Source organism: Pleurodeles waltl, chromosome 4_1 (assembly GCF_031143425.1).
Source record: "Pleurodeles waltl isolate 20211129_DDA chromosome 4_1, aPleWal1.hap1.20221129, whole genome shotgun sequence".
In the NCBI taxonomy this organism is placed as follows: domain Eukaryota; kingdom Metazoa; phylum Chordata; class Amphibia; order Caudata; family Salamandridae; genus Pleurodeles; species Pleurodeles waltl.
In genome coordinates, this window is record NC_090442.1 from 39,620,497 (window position 1) to 39,639,944 (window position 19,448).

At 39.1% G+C, this 19,448-nt stretch overlaps 1 non-coding gene across 1 annotated transcript; it reads right to left on the reverse strand.

The window, feature by feature from the left end:
* Positions 1-1,752: 1,752 nt before the first annotated feature.
* TRNAR-UCG (transfer RNA arginine (anticodon UCG)) lies at positions 1,753-1,825 on the reverse strand. Its single transcript has one exon. It is a non-coding gene; the product is annotated as a tRNA-Arg (tRNA).
* Between the last annotated feature and the right edge of the window lie 17,623 nt (positions 1,826-19,448).

Below are 19,448 nucleotides of genomic sequence, written 5' to 3' on the forward strand. Positions count from 1 at the left end.
ACTGACTGCAATATGTTTGGGTGTTTAGGGTTAGGTGGTATGAATGGATGTGGAACATATCAATTACAGGTGCGCAGGACAGGATCCCATACCGTTCTTCATCTTCTGTCCATCAAAGGAGTTTTTTCAAACAATATCTAGATAATTTCCATAGTTTCATATCTTATGATGTGCTTTTTTGCTGTTAATCCTCCTTTCTTCTTTTATTGAATACTCTGTTTTATGCTGCAATGGTATTTTTGGATTATTTGAAAAGAGAATGAAACTGCTTTGACAGTAGTTCAGACTTCCCATTTCTTGACTTGCTAATTTGCTCCCTGAATTAGCTTATACAAGTGACATGAACAGGGCCTTGACCTAAGCACGTACCTGAAAGCCTGTCACCACCTCTAGAAATAAAATTCACAGCAGCTCAAAACATTCATTTTGAAAGAGAATATTTCAAGTGAGTCCAAGTTTAATTTCAATAAAGAAAGCTGTATAAAATGACACGCTGCACATTTGGGTAACCAGCATGACCCTTTTCAGTGAAGAAGTGGAATGGTTCTGTTGCAATATACTATCACCCTGGCAAGCTGCTACGAGGAAGAGTAAACAATATGATTAGGTTTCAGCAAAAATGTATTAGTTCAGGGTGTGCACCTCAGATAGACTTAAACTATCACACCCTGGTCTGTGAGAGTAGTGCCCTATCCATTGCGGCATTGAGGGTAATCTGCAAGACAGAGTTCCAAAATCATCATTTCATGTCAGTTCATGGCCACATACAGTATTTCTGCAGTCATTCGTTTCACTTTTCTGTCTTTAATTAAACTGACCATTTTAAACCTCCGGCACCCACCACTTCAATCTTACCGTTTTTGTGCTATCATAGGGCCTTGGAACTTTTGGCAAGTGGATAGAAGCAGTCAGAGAACCACATCACAATACATACTCCTTTGCCTGATACCTTTCACAACAAACTGCTCTTGGAAAAAGACGTTAACCGGTCCTTGCTCTCAGACAGACACAGAAAGCCTATCACCACCTCTACGAACATATTTCAATCAAACCAATATATATCATTCAACAATTATGCCTCTGTATCAATATAACTACAACTCGAGACAGAAAGGAATTTAAAAAACGATCTGCCCATTTGAATAACCAGCAGAGTTTTAAGGACGTACAAATTGGAATGTGACAATTTCAGAGTTCCTCATTCATAAGAAGTCTGTGAGATAGTATCTCAGAAAGATCTCAAGTTTATAGCAAAAATGGTTGTAAGGGTGATTTTTACCACACAATTGCAACTAGGTGCCTCAATCTGCAAGAGACCAGTCCTAGACAGATTACACAATTGGGGCAACAGCAAAGGCAGCAATTGTGTCAATCCTTTCTGATTTTTCTCCAGTACTATATTTTTTCTGAGGGACAATTTGCATTATTCCTGGAGAAAATCATAGAGTTTCTATGCATGCATAGTTTCTGCTTTCTGCACGCACACACTCCCTGCACTGCATCTACCCACAGTTCTGTTAAGAATGATTGTGCCGTGTCATATTGTTGCATACGTATTGCATATCCGTGGCATTTATGAAGAGGTACTTTGGTATGGCAGAAAGACAGAAAAGTAGCAATGCTGAAGGTATAACGTGACTGATTGTGCAGTTTGTATTGGGCTTTCTTAATGAGTGAGAGTGAAAGGAGTATTGTAAGAGTGTGCCTCCAGTTTGTATGTAAAGATAAGTTGGGTGCTGTGAGAAAAAGACTCAACCACGAAGGGACTCGAACCCTCAATCTTCTGATCCGAAGTCAGATGCCTTATCCATTAGGCCACATGGTCACTGACTGCAATATGTTTGGGTGTTTAGGGTTAGGTGTATGATTGGATGTGGAACATATCAATTACAGGTGCGCACGACAGGATCCCATACCGTTCTTCATCTTCTTTCCATCAAAGGAGTTTTTTCAAACAATATCTAGATAATTTCCAAAGTTTCATATCTTATGATGTGCTTTTTTGCCGTTAATCCTCCTTTCTTCTTTTATTGAATACTCTGTTTTATGCTGCAATGGTATTTTTGGATTATTTGAAAAGAGAATGAAACTGCTTTGACAGTAGTTCAGACTTCCCATTTCTTGACTTGCTAATTTGCTCCCTGAATTAGCTTATACAAGTGACATGAACAGGGCCTTGACCTAAGCACGTACCTGAAAGCCTGTCACCACCTCTAGAAATAAAATTCACAGCAGCTCAAAACATTCATTTTGAAAGAGAATATTTCAAGTGAGTCCAAGTTTAATTTCAATAAAGAAAGCTGTATAAAATGACACGCTGCACATTTGGGTAACCAGCATGACCCTTTTCAGTGAAGAAGTGGAATGGTTCTGTTGCAATATACTATCACCCTGGCAAGCTGCTACGAGGAAGAGTAAACAATATGATTAGGTTTCAGCAAAAATGTATTAGTTCAGGGTGTGCACCTCAGATAGACTTAAACTATCACACCCTGGTCTGTGAGAGTAGTGCCGTATCCATTGCGGCATTGAGGGTAATCTGCAAGACAGAGTTCCAAAATCATCATTTCATGTCAGTTCATGGCCACATACAGTATTTCTGCAGTCATTCGTTTCACTTTTCTGTCTTTAATTAAACTGACCATTTTAAACCTCCGGCACCCACCACTTCAATCTTACCGTTTTTGTGCTATCATAGGGCCTTGGAACTTTTGGCAAGTGGATAGAAGCAGTCAGAGAACCACATCACAATACATACTCCTTTGCCTGATACCTTTCACAACAAACTGCTCTTGGAAAAAGACGTTAACCGGTCCTTGCTCTCAGACAGACACAGAAAGCCTATCACCACCTCTACGAACATATTTCAATCAAACCAATATATATCATTCAACAATTATGCCTCTGTATCAATATAACTACAACTCGAGACAGAAAGGAATTTAAAAAACAATCTGCCCATTTAAATAACCAGCAGAGTTTTAAGGACGTACAAATTGGAATGTGACAATTTCAGAGTTCCTCATTCATAAGAAGTCTGTGAGATAGTATATCAGAAAGATCTCAAGTTTATAGCAAAAATGGTTGTAAGGGTGATCTTTACCACACAATTGCAACTAGGTGCCTCAATCTGCAAGAGACCAGTCCTTGACAGATTACACAACTGAGGCAACAGCAAAGGCAGCAATTGTGTCAATCCTTTATGATTCTTCTCTAGTACTATACTTTTTCTGAGGGACAATTTGCATTATTCCTGGAGAAAATCATAGAGCTTCTACCCATGCATAGTTTCTGCTTTCTGCACGCACACACTGCCTGCACTGCATCTAACCACAGTTCTGTTCAGAATGATTGTGCCATGTCATATTGTTGTATACGTATTGCATATCCGTGGCATTTATGAAGAGATACTTTGGTATGGCAGAAAGACAGAAATGTAGCAATGCTGAAGGCATAACATGACTGATTGTGCAGTTTGCATTGGGCTTTCTTAATGAGTGAGAGTGAAAGGAGTATTGTAAGAGTGTGTTTCCAGTTTGTATGTAAAGATAAGTTGGGTGCTGTGAGAAAAAGACTCAACCATGAAGGGACTCAAAACCTCAATCTTCTGATCCGAAGTCAGACGCCTTATCCATTAGGCCACATGGTCACTGACTGCAATATGTTTGGGTGTTTAGGGTTAGGTGGTATGAATGGATGTGGAACATATCAATTACAGGTGCGCAGGACAGGATCCCATACCGTTCTTCATCTTCTGTCCATCAAAGGAGGTTTTTCAAACAATATCTAGATAATTTCCATAGTTTCATATCTTATGATGTGCTTTTTTGCTGTTAATCCTCCTTTCTTCTTTTATTGAATACTCTGTTTTATGCTGCAATGGTATTTTTGGATTATTTGAAAAGAGAATGAAACTGCTTTGACAGTAGTTCAGACTTCCCATTTCTTGACTTGCTAATTTGCTCCCTGAATTAGCTTATACAAGTGACATGAACAGGGCCTTGACCTAAGCACGTACCTGAAAGCCTGTCACCACCTCTAGAAATAAAATTCACAGCAGCTCAAAACATTCATTTTGAAAGAGAATATTTCAAGTGAGTCCAAGTTTAATTTCAATAAAGAAAGCTGTATAAAATGACACACTGCACATTTGGGTAACCAGCATGACTATTTTCAGTGAAGAAGTGGAATGGTTCTGTTGCAATATACTATCACCCTGGCAAGCTGCTACGAGGAAGAGTAAACAATATGATTAGGTTTCAGCAAAAATGTATTAGTTCAGGGTGTGCACCTCAGATAGACTTAAACTTACACCCCCTTGTCTGTGAGAGTAGTGCCCTATCCATTGCGGCATTGAGGGTAATCTGCAAGACAGAGTTCCAAAATCATCCTTTCATCTCAGTTCATGGCCACATACAGTATTTCTGCAGTCATTCGTTTCACTTTTCTGTCTTTAATTAAACTGACCATTTTAAACCTCCGGCACCCACCACTTTAATCTTACCGTTTTTGTGCTATCATAGGGCCTTGGAACTTTTGGCATGTGGAGAGAAGCAGTCAGAGAACCACATCACAATACATACTCCTTTGCCTGATACCTTTCACAACAAATTGCTCTTGGAAAAAGACGTTAACCGGTCCTTGCTCTCAGACAGACACAGAAAGCCTATCACCACCTCTACGAACATATTTCAATCAAACCAATATATATCATTCAACAATTATGCCTCTGTATCAATATAACTACAACTCGAGACAGAAAGGAATTTAAAAAACAATCTGCCCATTTGAATAACCAGCATAGTTTTAAGGACGTACAAATTGGAATGTGACAATTTCAGAGTTCCTCATTCATAAGAAGTCTGTGAGATAGTATCTCAGAAAGATCTCAAGTTTATAGCAAAAATGGTTGTAAGAGTGATTTTTACCACACAATTGCAACTAGGTGCCTCAATCTGCAAGAGACCAGTCCTTGACAGATTACACAACTGGGGCAACAGCAAAGGCAGCAATTGTGTCAATCCTTTATGATTCTTCTCTAGTACTATACTTTTTCTGAGGGACAATTTGCATCATTCCTGGAGAAAATCATAGAGCTTCTACCCATGCATAGTTTCGGCTTTCTGCATGCACACACTCCCTGCACTGAATCTACCCACAGTTCTGTTCAGAATGATTGTGCCATGTCATATTGTTGTATACGTATTGCATATCTGGGCAATTTATGAAGAGGTACTTTGGTATGGCAGAAAGACAGAAAAGTAGCAATGCTGAAGGCATAACGTGACTGATTGTGCAGTTTGCATTGGGCTTTCTTAATGAGTGAGAGTGAAAGGAGTATTGTAAGAGTGTTTTTCCAGTTTGTATGTAAAGATAAGTTGGGTGCTGTGAGAAAAAGACTCAACCCCTCAATCTTCTGATCCGAAGTCAGACGCCTTATCCATTAGGCTACATGGTCACTGACTGCAATATGTTTTGGGTGTTTAGGGTTAGGTGGTATGAATGGATGTGGAACATATCAATAAGAGGTGCGCAGGACAGGATCCCATACCGTTCTTCATCTTCTTTCCATCAAAGGAGTTTTTTCAAACAATATCTAGATAATTTCCAAAGTTTCATATCTTATGCTGTGCTTTTTTGCCGTTAATCCTCCTATCTTCTTTTATTGAATACTCTGTTTTATGCTGCAATGGTATTTTTGGATTATTTGAAAAGAGAATGAAACTGCTTTGACAGTAGTTCAGACTTCCCATTTCTTGACTTGCTAATTTGCTCCCTGAATTAGCTTATACAAGTGACATGAACAGGGCCTTGACCTAAGCACGTACCTGAAAGCCTGTCACCACCTCTAGAAATAAAATTCACAGCAGCTCAAAACATTCATTTTGAAAGAGAATATTTCAAGTGAGTCCAAGTTTAATTTCAATAAAGAAAGCTGTATAAAATGACACGATGCACATTTGGGTAACCAGCATGACACTTTTCAGTGAAGAAGTGGAATGGTTCTGTTGCAATATACTATCACCCTGGCAAGCTGCTACGAGGAAGAGTAAACAATATGACTAGGTTTCAGCAAAAATGTATTAGTTCAGGGTGCGCACCTCAGATAGACTTAAACTTACACACCCTGGTCTGTGAGAGTAGTGCCCTATCCATTGCGGCATTGAGGGTAATCTGCAAGACAGAGTTCCAAAATCATCCTTTCATCTCAGTTCATGGCCACATACAGTATTTCTGCAGTCATTCGTTTCACTTTTCTGTCTTTAATTACACTGACCATTTTAAACCTCCGGCACCCACCACTTCAATCTTACCGTTTTTGTGCTATCATAGAGCCTTGGAACTCTTGGCAAGTGGACAGAATCAGTCAGAGAACCACATCACAATACATACTCCTTTGCCTGATACCTTTCACAACAAACTGCTCTTGGAAAAAGACGTTAACCGGTCCTTGCTCTCAGACAGACAGAGAAAGCCTATCACCACCTCTACGAACATATTTCAATCAAACCAATATATATCATTCAACAATTATGCCTCTGTATCAATATAACTACAACTCGAGACAGAAAGGAATTTAAAAAACAATCTGCCCATTTGAATAACCAGCATAGTTTTAAGGACGTACAAATTGGAATGTGACAATTTCAGAGTTCCTCATTCATAAGAAGTCTGTGAGATAGTATCTCAGAAAGATCTCAAGTTTATAGCAAAAATGGTTGTAAGAGTGATTTTTACCACACAATTGCAACTAGGTGCCTCAATCTGCAAGAGACCAGTCCTTGACAGATTACACAACTGGGGCAACAGCAAAGGCAGCAATTGTGTCAATCCTTTATGATTCTTCTCTAGTACTATACTTTTTCTGACGGACAATTTGCATTATTCCTGGAGAAAATCATAGAGTTTCTACGCATGCATAGTTTCTGCTTTCTGCACGCACACACTCCCTGCACTGAATCTACCCACAGTTCTGTTAAGAATGATTGTGCCATGTCATATTGTTGTATACGTATTGCATATCCGTGGCATTTATGAAGAGGTACTTTGGTATGGCAGAAAGACAGAAAAGTAGCAATGCTGAAGGCATAACGTGACTGATTGTGCAGTTTGCATTGGGCTTTCTTAATGAGTGAGAGTGAAAGGAGTATTGTAAGAGTGTGTTTCCAGTTTGTATGTAAAGATAAGTTGGGTGCTGTGAGAAAAAGGTTCAACCATGAAGGGACTCGAACCCTCAACCTTCTGATCTGAAGTCAGAAGACTTATCCATTATGCCACATGGTCACTGACTGCAATATGTTTGGGTGTTTAGGGTTAGGTGGTATGAATGGATGTGGAACATATCAATTACAGGTGCGCAGGACAGGATCCCATACCGTTCTTCATCTTCTTTCCATCAAAGGAGTTTTTTCAAACAATATCTAGATAATTTCCAAAGTTTCATATCTTATGATGTGCTTTTTTGCCGTTAATCCTCCTTTCTTCTTTTATTGAATACTCTGTTTTATGCTGCAATGGTATTTTTGGATTATTTGAAAAGAGAATGAAACTGCTTTGACAGTAGTTCAGACTTCCCATTTCTTGACTTGCTAATTTGCTCCCTGAATTAGCTTATACAAGTGACATGAACAGGGCCTTGACCTAAGCACGTACCTGAAAGCCTGTCACCACCTCTAGAAATAAAATTCACAGCAGCTCAAAACATTCATTTTGAAAGAGAATATTTCAAGTGAGTCCAAGTTTAATTTCAATAAAGAAAGCTGTATAAAATGACACGCTGCACATTTGGGTAACCAGCATGACCCTTTTCAGTGAAGAAGTGGAATGGTTCTGTTGCAATATACTATCACCCTGGCAAGCTGCTACGAGGAAGAGTAAACAATATGATTAGGTTTCAGCAAAAATGTATTAGTTCAGGGTGTGCACCTCAGATAGACTTAAACTATCACACCCTGGTCTGTGAGAGTAGTGCCGTATCCATTGCGGCATTGAGGGTAATCTGCAAGACAGAGTTCCAAAATCATCATTTCATGTCAGTTCATGGCCACATACAGTATTTCTGCAGTCATTCGTTTCACTTTTCTGTCTTTAATTAAACTGACCATTTTAAACCTCCGGCACCCACCACTTCAATCTTACCGTTTTTGTGCTATCATAGGGCCTTGGAACTTTTGGCAAGTGGATAGAAGCAGTCAGAGAACCACATCACAATACATACTCCTTTGCCTGATACCTTTCACAACAAACTGCTCTTGGAAAAAGACGTTAACCGGTCCTTGCTCTCAGACAGACACAGAAAGCCTATCACCACCTCTACGAACATATTTCAATCAAACCAATATATATCATTCAACAATTATGCCTCTGTATCAATATAACTACAACTCGAGACAGAAAGGAATTTAAAAAACAATCTGCCCATTTAAATAACCAGCAGAGTTTTAAGGACGTACAAATTGGAATGTGACAATTTCAGAGTTCCTCATTCATAAGAAGTCTGTGAGATAGTATATCAGAAAGATCTCAAGTTTATAGCAAAAATGGTTGTAAGGGTGATCTTTACCACACAATTGCAACTAGGTGCCTCAATCTGCAAGAGACCAGTCCTTGACAGATTACACAACTGAGGCAACAGCAAAGGCAGCAATTGTGTCAATCCTTTATGATTCTTCTCTAGTACTATACTTTTTCTGAGGGACAATTTGCATTATTCCTGGAGAAAATCATAGAGCTTCTACCCATGCATAGTTTCTGCTTTCTGCACGCACACACTGCCTGCACTGCATCTAACCACAGTTCTGTTCAGAATGATTGTGCCATGTCATATTGTTGTATACGTATTGCATATCCGTGGCATTTATGAAGAGATACTTTGGTATGGCAGAAAGACAGAAATGTAGCAATGCTGAAGGCATAACATGACTGATTGTGCAGTTTGCATTGGGCTTTCTTAATGAGTGAGAGTGAAAGGAGTATTGTAAGAGTGTGTTTCCAGTTTGTATGTAAAGATAAGTTGGGTGCTGTGAGAAAAAGACTCAACCATGAAGGGACTCAAAACCTCAATCTTCTGATCCGAAGTCAGACGCCTTATCCATTAGGCCACATGGTCACTGACTGCAATATGTTTGGGTGTTTAGGGTTAGGTGGTATGAATGGATGTGGAACATATCAATTACAGGTGCGCAGGACAGGATCCCATACCGTTCTTCATCTTCTGTCCATCAAAGGAGGTTTTTCAAACAATATCTAGATAATTTCCATAGTTTCATATCTTATGATGTGCTTTTTTGCTGTTAATCCTCCTTTCTTCTTTTATTGAATACTCTGTTTTATGCTGCAATGGTATTTTTGGATTATTTGAAAAGAGAATGAAACTGCTTTGACAGTAGTTCAGACTTCCCATTTCTTGACTTGCTAATTTGCTCCCTGAATTAGCTTATACAAGTGACATGAACAGGGCCTTGACCTAAGCACGTACCTGAAAGCCTGTCACCACCTCTAGAAATAAAATTCACAGCAGCTCAAAACATTCATTTTGAAAGAGAATATTTCAAGTGAGTCCAAGTTTAATTTCAATAAAGAAAGCTGTATAAAATGACACACTGCACATTTGGGTAACCAGCATGACTATTTTCAGTGAAGAAGTGGAATGGTTCTGTTGCAATATACTATCACCCTGGCAAGCTGCTACGAGGAAGAGTAAACAATATGATTAGGTTTCAGCAAAAATGTATTAGTTCAGGGTGTGCACCTCAGATAGACTTAAACTTACACCCCCTTGTCTGTGAGAGTAGTGCCCTATCCATTGCGGCATTGAGGGTAATCTGCAAGACAGAGTTCCAAAATCATCCTTTCATCTCAGTTCATGGCCACATACAGTATTTCTGCAGTCATTCGTTTCACTTTTCTGTCTTTAATTAAACTGACCATTTTAAACCTCCGGCACCCACCACTTTAATCTTACCGTTTTTGTGCTATCATAGGGCCTTGGAACTTTTGGCATGTGGAGAGAAGCAGTCAGAGAACCACATCACAATACATACTCCTTTGCCTGATACCTTTCACAACAAATTGCTCTTGGAAAAAGACGTTAACCGGTCCTTGCTCTCAGACAGACACAGAAAGCCTATCACCACCTCTACGAACATATTTCAATCAAACCAATATATATCATTCAACAATTATGCCTCTGTATCAATATAACTACAACTCGAGACAGAAAGGAATTTAAAAAACAATCTGCCCATTTGAATAACCAGCATAGTTTTAAGGACGTACAAATTGGAATGTGACAATTTCAGAGTTCCTCATTCATAAGAAGTCTGTGAGATAGTATATCAGAAAGATCTCAAGTTTATAGCAAAAATGGTTGTAAGGGTGATCTTTACCACACAATTGCAACTAGGTGCCTCAATCTGCAAGAGACCAGTCCTTGACAGATTACACAACTGAGGCAACAGCAAAGGCAGCAATTGTGTCAATCCTTTATGATTCTTCTCTAGTACTATACTTTTTCTGAGGGACAATTTGCATTATTCCTGGAGAAAATCATAGAGCTTCTACCCATGCATAGTTTCTGCTTTCTGCACGCACACACTGCCTGCACTGCATCTAACCACAGTTCTGTTCAGAATGATTGTGCCATGTCATATTGTTGTATACGTATTGCATATCCGTGGCATTTATGAAGAGATACTTTGGTATGGCAGAAAGACAGAAATGTAGCAATGCTGAAGGCATAACATGACTGATTGTGCAGTTTGCATTGGGCTTTCTTAATGAGTGAGAGTGAAAGGAGTATTGTAAGAGTGTGTTTCCAGTTTGTATGTAAAGATAAGTTGGGTGCTGTGAGAAAAAGACTCAACCATGAAGGGACTCAAAACCTCAATCTTCTGATCCGAAGTCAGACGCCTTATCCATTAGGCCACATGGTCACTGACTGCAATATGTTTGGGTGTTTAGGGTTAGGTGGTATGAATGGATGTGGAACATATCAATTACAGGTGCGCAGGACAGGATCCCATACCGTTCTTCATCTTCTGTCCATCAAAGGAGGTTTTTCAAACAATATCTAGATAATTTCCATAGTTTCATATCTTATGATGTGCTTTTTTGCTGTTAATCCTCCTTTCTTCTTTTATTGAATACTCTGTTTTATGCTGCAATGGTATTTTTGGATTATTTGAAAAGAGAATGAAACTGCTTTGACAGTAGTTCAGACTTCCCATTTCTTGACTTGCTAATTTGCTCCCTGAATTAGCTTATACAAGTGACATGAACAGGGCCTTGACCTAAGCACGTACCTGAAAGCCTGTCACCACCTCTAGAAATAAAATTCACAGCAGCTCAAAACATTCATTTTGAAAGAGAATATTTCAAGTGAGTCCAAGTTTAATTTCAATAAAGAAAGCTGTATAAAATGACACACTGCACATTTGGGTAACCAGCATGACTATTTTCAGTGAAGAAGTGGAATGGTTCTGTTGCAATATACTATCACCCTGGCAAGCTGCTACGAGGAAGAGTAAACAATATGATTAGGTTTCAGCAAAAATGTATTAGTTCAGGGTGTGCACCTCAGATAGACTTAAACTTACACCCCCTTGTCTGTGAGAGTAGTGCCCTATCCATTGCGGCATTGAGGGTAATCTGCAAGACAGAGTTCCAAAATCATCCTTTCATCTCAGTTCATGGCCACATACAGTATTTCTGCAGTCATTCGTTTCACTTTTCTGTCTTTAATTAAACTGACCATTTTAAACCTCCGGCACCCACCACTTTAATCTTACCGTTTTTGTGCTATCATAGGGCCTTGGAACTTTTGGCATGTGGAGAGAAGCAGTCAGAGAACCACATCACAATACATACTCCTTTGCCTGATACCTTTCACAACAAATTGCTCTTGGAAAAAGACGTTAACCGGTCCTTGCTCTCAGACAGACACAGAAAGCCTATCACCACCTCTACGAACATATTTCAATCAAACCAATATATATCATTCAACAATTATGCCTCTGTATCAATATAACTACAACTCGAGACAGAAAGGAATTTAAAAAACAATCTGCCCATTTGAATAACCAGCATAGTTTTAAGGACGTACAAATTGGAATGTGACAATTTCAGAGTTCCTCATTCATAAGAAGTCTGTGAGATAGTATCTCAGAAAGATCTCAAGTTTATAGCAAAAATGGTTGTAAGAGTGATTTTTACCACACAATTGCAACTAGGTGCCTCAATCTGCAAGAGACCAGTCCTTGACAGATTACACAACTGGGGCAACAGCAAAGGCAGCAATTGTGTCAATCCTTTATGATTCTTCTCTAGTACTATACTTTTTCTGAGGGACAATTTGCATCATTCCTGGAGAAAATCATAGAGCTTCTACCCATGCATAGTTTCGGCTTTCTGCATGCACACACTCCCTGCACTGAATCTACCCACAGTTCTGTTCAGAATGATTGTGCCATGTCATATTGTTGTATACGTATTGCATATCTGGGCAATTTATGAAGAGGTACTTTGGTATGGCAGAAAGACAGAAAAGTAGCAATGCTGAAGGCATAACGTGACTGATTGTGCAGTTTGCATTGGGCTTTCTTAATGAGTGAGAGTGAAAGGAGTATTGTAAGAGTGTTTTTCCAGTTTGTATGTAAAGATAAGTTGGGTGCTGTGAGAAAAAGACTCAACCCCTCAATCTTCTGATCCGAAGTCAGACGCCTTATCCATTAGGCTACATGGTCACTGACTGCAATATGTTTTGGGTGTTTAGGGTTAGGTGGTATGAATGGATGTGGAACATATCAATAAGAGGTGCGCAGGACAGGATCCCATACCGTTCTTCATCTTCTTTCCATCAAAGGAGTTTTTTCAAACAATATCTAGATAATTTCCAAAGTTTCATATCTTATGCTGTGCTTTTTTGCCGTTAATCCTCCTATCTTCTTTTATTGAATACTCTGTTTTATGCTGCAATGGTATTTTTGGATTATTTGAAAAGAGAATGAAACTGCTTTGACAGTAGTTCAGACTTCCCATTTCTTGACTTGCTAATTTGCTCCCTGAATTAGCTTATACAAGTGACATGAACAGGGCCTTGACCTAAGCACGTACCTGAAAGCCTGTCACCACCTCTAGAAATAAAATTCACAGCAGCTCAAAACATTCATTTTGAAAGAGAATATTTCAAGTGAGTCCAAGTTTAATTTCAATAAAGAAAGCTGTATAAAATGACACGATGCACATTTGGGTAACCAGCATGACACTTTTCAGTGAAGAAGTGGAATGGTTCTGTTGCAATATACTATCACCCTGGCAAGCTGCTACGAGGAAGAGTAAACAATATGACTAGGTTTCAGCAAAAATGTATTAGTTCAGGGTGCGCACCTCAGATAGACTTAAACTTACACACCCTGGTCTGTGAGAGTAGTGCCCTATCCATTGCGGCATTGAGGGTAATCTGCAAGACAGAGTTCCAAAATCATCCTTTCATCTCAGTTCATGGCCACATACAGTATTTCTGCAGTCATTCGTTTCACTTTTCTGTCTTTAATTACACTGACCATTTTAAACCTCCGGCACCCACCACTTCAATCTTACCGTTTTTGTGCTATCATAGAGCCTTGGAACTCTTGGCAAGTGGACAGAATCAGTCAGAGAACCACATCACAATACATACTCCTTTGCCTGATACCTTTCACAACAAACTGCTCTTGGAAAAAGACGTTAACCGGTCCTTGCTCTCAGACAGACAGAGAAAGCCTATCACCACCTCTACGAACATATTTCAATCAAACCAATATATATCATTCAACAATTATGCCTCTGTATCAATATAACTACAACTCGAGACAGAAAGGAATTTAAAAAACAATCTGCCCATTTGAATAACCAGCATAGTTTTAAGGACGTACAAATTGGAATGTGACAATTTCAGAGTTCCTCATTCATAAGAAGTCTGTGAGATAGTATCTCAGAAAGATCTCAAGTTTATAGCAAAAATGGTTGTAAGAGTGATTTTTACCACACAATTGCAACTAGGTGCCTCAATCTGCAAGAGACCAGTCCTTGACAGATTACACAACTGGGGCAACAGCAAAGGCAGCAATTGTGTCAATCCTTTATGATTCTTCTCTAGTACTATACTTTTTCTGACGGACAATTTGCATTATTCCTGGAGAAAATCATAGAGTTTCTACGCATGCATAGTTTCTGCTTTCTGCACGCACACACTCCCTGCACTGAATCTACCCACAGTTCTGTTAAGAATGATTGTGCCATGTCATATTGTTGTATACGTATTGCATATCCGTGGCATTTATGAAGAGGTACTTTGGTATGGCAGAAAGACAGAAAAGTAGCAATGCTGAAGGCATAACGTGACTGATTGTGCAGTTTGCATTGGGCTTTCTTAATGAGTGAGAGTGAAAGGAGTATTGTAAGAGTGTGTTTCCAGTTTGTATGTAAAGATAAGTTGGGTGCTGTGAGAAAAAGGTTCAACCATGAAGGGACTCGAACCCTCAACCTTCTGATCTGAAGTCAGAAGACTTATCCATTATGCCACATGGTCACTGACTGCAATATGTTTGGGTGTTTAGGGTTAGGTGGTATGAATGGATGTGGAACATATCAATTACAGGTGCGCAGGACAGGATCCCATACCGTTCTTCATCTTCTTTCCATCAAAGGAGTTTTTTCAAACAATATCTAGATAATTTCCAAAGTTTCATATCTTATGATGTGCTTTTTTGCCGTTAATCCTCCTTTCTTCTTTTATTGAATACTCTGTTTTATGCTGCTATGGTATTTTTGGATTATTTGAAAAGAGAATGAAACTGCTTTGACAGTAGTTCAGACTTCCCAATTCTTGACTTGCTAATTTGCTCCCTGAATTAGCTTATACAAGTGACATGAACAGGGCCTTGACCTAAGCACGTACCTGAAAGCCTGTCACCACCTCTAGAAATAAAATTCACAGCAGCTCAAAACATTCATTTTGAAAGAGAATATTTCAAGTGAGTCCAAGTTTAATTTCAATAAAGAAAGCTGTATAAAATGACACGCTGCACATTTGGGTAACCAGCATGACTCTTTTCAGTGAAGAAGTGGAATGGTTCTGTTGCAATATACTATCACCCTGGCAAGCTGCTACGAGGAAGAGTAAACAATATGATTAGGTATCAGCAAAAATGTATTAGTTCAGGGTGTGCACCTCAGATAGTCTTAAACTTACACACCCTGGTCTGTGAGAGTAGTGCCCTATCCATTGCGGCATTGAGGGTAATCTGCAAGACAGAGTTCCAAAATCATCCTTTCATCTCAGTTCATGGCCACATACAGTATTTCTGCAGTCATTCGTTTCACTTTTCTGTCTTTAATTAAAATGACCATTTTAAACCTCCGGCACCCACCACTTCAATCTTACAGTTTTTGTGCTATCATAGGGCCTTGGAACTTTTGGCAAGTGGACAGAAGCAGTCAGAGAACCACATCACAATAGATACTCCTTTGCCTGATACCTTTCACAACAAACTGCTCTTGGAAGAAGACGTTAACCGGTCCTTGCTCTCAGACAGACACAGAAAGCCTATCACCACCTCTACGAACATATTTTAATCAAACCAATATATATCATTCAACAATTATGCCACTGTATCAATATCACTACAACTAGAGACAGAAAGGAATTTAAAAAACAATCTACCCATTTGAATAACCAGCAGAGTTTTAAGGACGTACAAATTGGAATGTGACAATTTCAGAGTTCCTCATTCATAAGAAGTCTATGAGATAGTATCTCAGAAAGATCTCAAGATTATAGCAAAAATGGTTGTAAGGGTGATTTATACCACACAATTGCAACTAGGTGCCTCAATCTGGAAGAGACCAGTCCTTGACAGATTACACAATTTGGGCAACAGCAAAGGCAGCAATTGTGTCAATCGTTTATGATTCTTCTCCAGTACTATATTTTTTCTGAGGGACAAATAGCATTATTCCTGGAGAAATTCATACAGCTTCTACGCATGCATAGTTTCTGCTTTCTGCACGCACACACTCTCTGAACTGCATCTACCCACAGTTCTGTTAAGAATGATTGTGCCGTGTCATATTGTTGCATACGTATTGCATATCCATGGCATTTATGAAGAGGTACTTTGGTATGGCAGAAAGACAGAAAAGTAGCAATACTGAAGGCATAACGTGACTGATTGTGCAGTTTGCATTGGGCTTTCTTAATGAGTGAGAGTGAAAGGAGTATTGTAAGAGTGTGTTTCCAGTTTGTATGTAAAGATAAGTTGGGTGCTGTGAGAAAAAGGTTCAACCATGAAGGGACTCGAACCCTCAACCTTCTGATCTGAAGTCAGAAGACTTATCCATTATGCCACATGGTCACTGACTGCAATATGTTTGGGTGTTTAGGGTTAGGTGGTATGAATGGATGTGGAACATATCAATTACAGGTGCGCAGGACAGGATCCCATACCGTTCTTCATCTTCTTTCCATCAAAGGAGTTTTTTCAAACAATATCTAGATAATTTCCAAAGTTTCATATCTTATGATGTGCTTTTTTGCCGTTAATCCTCCTTTCTTCTTTTATTGAATACTCTGTTTTATGCTGCTATGGTATTTTTGGATTATTTGAAAAGAGAATGAAACTGCTTTGACAGTAGTTCAGACTTCCCATTTCTTGACTTGCTAATTTGCTCCCTGAATTAGCTTATACAAGTGACATGAACAGGGCCTTGACCTAAGCACGTACCTGAAAGCCTGTCACCACCTCTAGAAATAAAATTCACAGCAGCTCAAAACATTCATTTTGAAAGAGAATATTTCAAGTGAGTCCAAGTTTAATTTCAATAAAGAAAGCTGTATAAAATGACACGCTGCACATTTGGGTAACCAGCATGACTCTTTTCAGTGAAGAAGTGGAATGGTTCTGTTGCAATATACTATCACCCTGGCAAGCTGCTACGAGGAAGAGTAAACAATATGATTAGGTATCAGCAAAAATGTATTAGTTCAGGGTGTGCACCTCAGATAGTCTTAAACTTACACACCCTGGTCTGTGAGAGTAGTGCCCTATCCATTGCGGCATTGAGGGTAATCTGCAAGACAGAGTTCCAAAATCATCCTTTCATCTCAGTTCATGGCCACATACAGTATTTCTGCAGTCATTCGTTTCACTTTTCTGTCTTTAATTAAAATGACCATTTTAAACCTCCGGCACCCACCACTTCAATCTTACAGTTTTTGTGCTATCATAGGGCCTTGGAACTTTTGGCAAGTGGACAGAAGCAGTCAGAGAACCACATCACAATACATACTCCTTTGCCTGATACCTTTCACAACAAACTGCTCTTGGAAGAAGACGTTAACCGGTCCTTGCTCTCAGACAGACACAGAAAGCCTATCACCACCTCTACGAACATATTTTAATCAAACCAATATATATCATTCAACAATTATGCCACTGTATCAATATCACTACAACTAGAGACAGAAAGGAATTTAAAAAACAATCTACCCATTTGAATAACCAGCAGAGTTTTAAGGACGTACAAATTGGAATGTGACAATTTCAGAGTTCCTCATTCATAAGAAGTCTATGAGATAGTATCTCAGAAAGATCTCAAGATTATAGCAAAAATGGTTGTAAGGGTGATTTATACCACACAATTGCAACTAGGTGCCTCAATCTGGAAGAGACCAGTCCTTGACAGATTACACAATTTGGGCAACAGCAAAGGCAGCAATTGTGTCAATCGTTTATGATTCTTCTCCAGTACTATATTTTTTCTGAGGGACAAATAGCATTATTCCTGGAGAAATTCATACAGCTTCTACGCATGCATAGTTTCTGCTTTCTGCACGCACACACTCTCTGAACTGCATCTACCCACAGTTCTGTTAAGAATGATTGTGCCGTGTCATATTGTTGCATACGTATTGCATATCCATGGCATTTATGAAGAGGTACTTTGGTATGGCAGAAAGACAGAAAAGTAGCAATACTGAAGGCATAACATGACTGATTGTGCAGTTTGCATTGGGCTTTCTTAATGAGTGAGAGTGAAAAGAGTATTGTAAGAGTGTGTTTCCAGTTTGTATGTAAAGATAAGTTGGGTGCTGTGAGAAAGAGACTCAACCACGAATGGACTCGAACCCTCAATCTTCTGATCCGAAGTCAGACACCTTATCCATTAGGCCACATGGTCACTGACTGTAATATGCTTGGGTGTTTAGGGTTAGGTGGTATGAATGGATGTGGAACATATCAATTACAGGTGCGCAGGACAGGATCCCATACCGTTCTTCATCTTCTTTCCATCAAAGCAGTTTTTTCAAACAATATCTAGATAATTTCCAAAGTTTCATTTCTTATGATGTGTTTTTTTGCCGTTAATCCTCCTTTCTTCTTTTGCTGAATACTCTGTTTTATGCTGCAATGGTATTTTTGGATTATTTGAAAAGAGAATGAAACTGCTTTGACAGTAGTTCAGACTTCCCATTTCTTGACTTGCTAATTTGCTCCCTGAATTAGCTTACACAAGTGACATGAACAGGGCCTTGACCTAAGCACGTACCTGAAAGCCTGTCACCACCTCTAGAAATAAAATTCACAGCAGCTCAAAACATTCATTTTGAAAGAGAATATTTCAAGTGAGTCCAAGTTTAATTTCAATAAAGAAAGCTGTATAAAATGACACGCTGCACATTTGGGTAACCAGCATGACTCTTTTCAGTGAAGAAGTGGAATGGTTCTGTTGCAATATACTATCACCCTGGCAAGCTGCTACGAGGAAGAGTAAACAATATGATTAGGTTTCAGCAAAAATGTATTAGTTCAAGGTGTGCACCTCAGATAGACTTAAACTTACACACCCTGGTCTGTGAGGGTAGTGCCCTATCCATTGCGGCATTGAGGGTAATCTGCAAGACAGAGTTCCAAAATCATCCTTTCATCTCAGTTCATGGCCACATACAGTATTTCTGCAGAAATTCGTTTCACTTTTCTGTCTTTAATTAAATTGACCATTTTAAACCTCCGGCACCCATCACTTCAATCTTACCGTTTTTGTGCTATCATAGGGCCTTGGAACTTTTGGCAAGTGGACAGAAGCAGTCAGAGAACCACATCATAATACATACTCCTTTGCCTGATACCTTTCAGAACAAACTGCTCTTGGAAAAAGACGTTAACCGGTCCTTGCTCTCAGACAGACACAGAAAGCCTATCACCACCTCTACGAACATATTTCAATCAAACCAATATATATCATTCAACAATTATGCCTCTGTATCAATATAACTACAACTCGAGACAGAAAGGATTTTAAAAACAATCTGCCCATTTGAATAACCAGCATAGTTTTAAGGACGTACAAATTGGAATGTGACAATTTCAGAGTTCCTCATTCATAAGAAGTCTGTGAGATAGTATCTC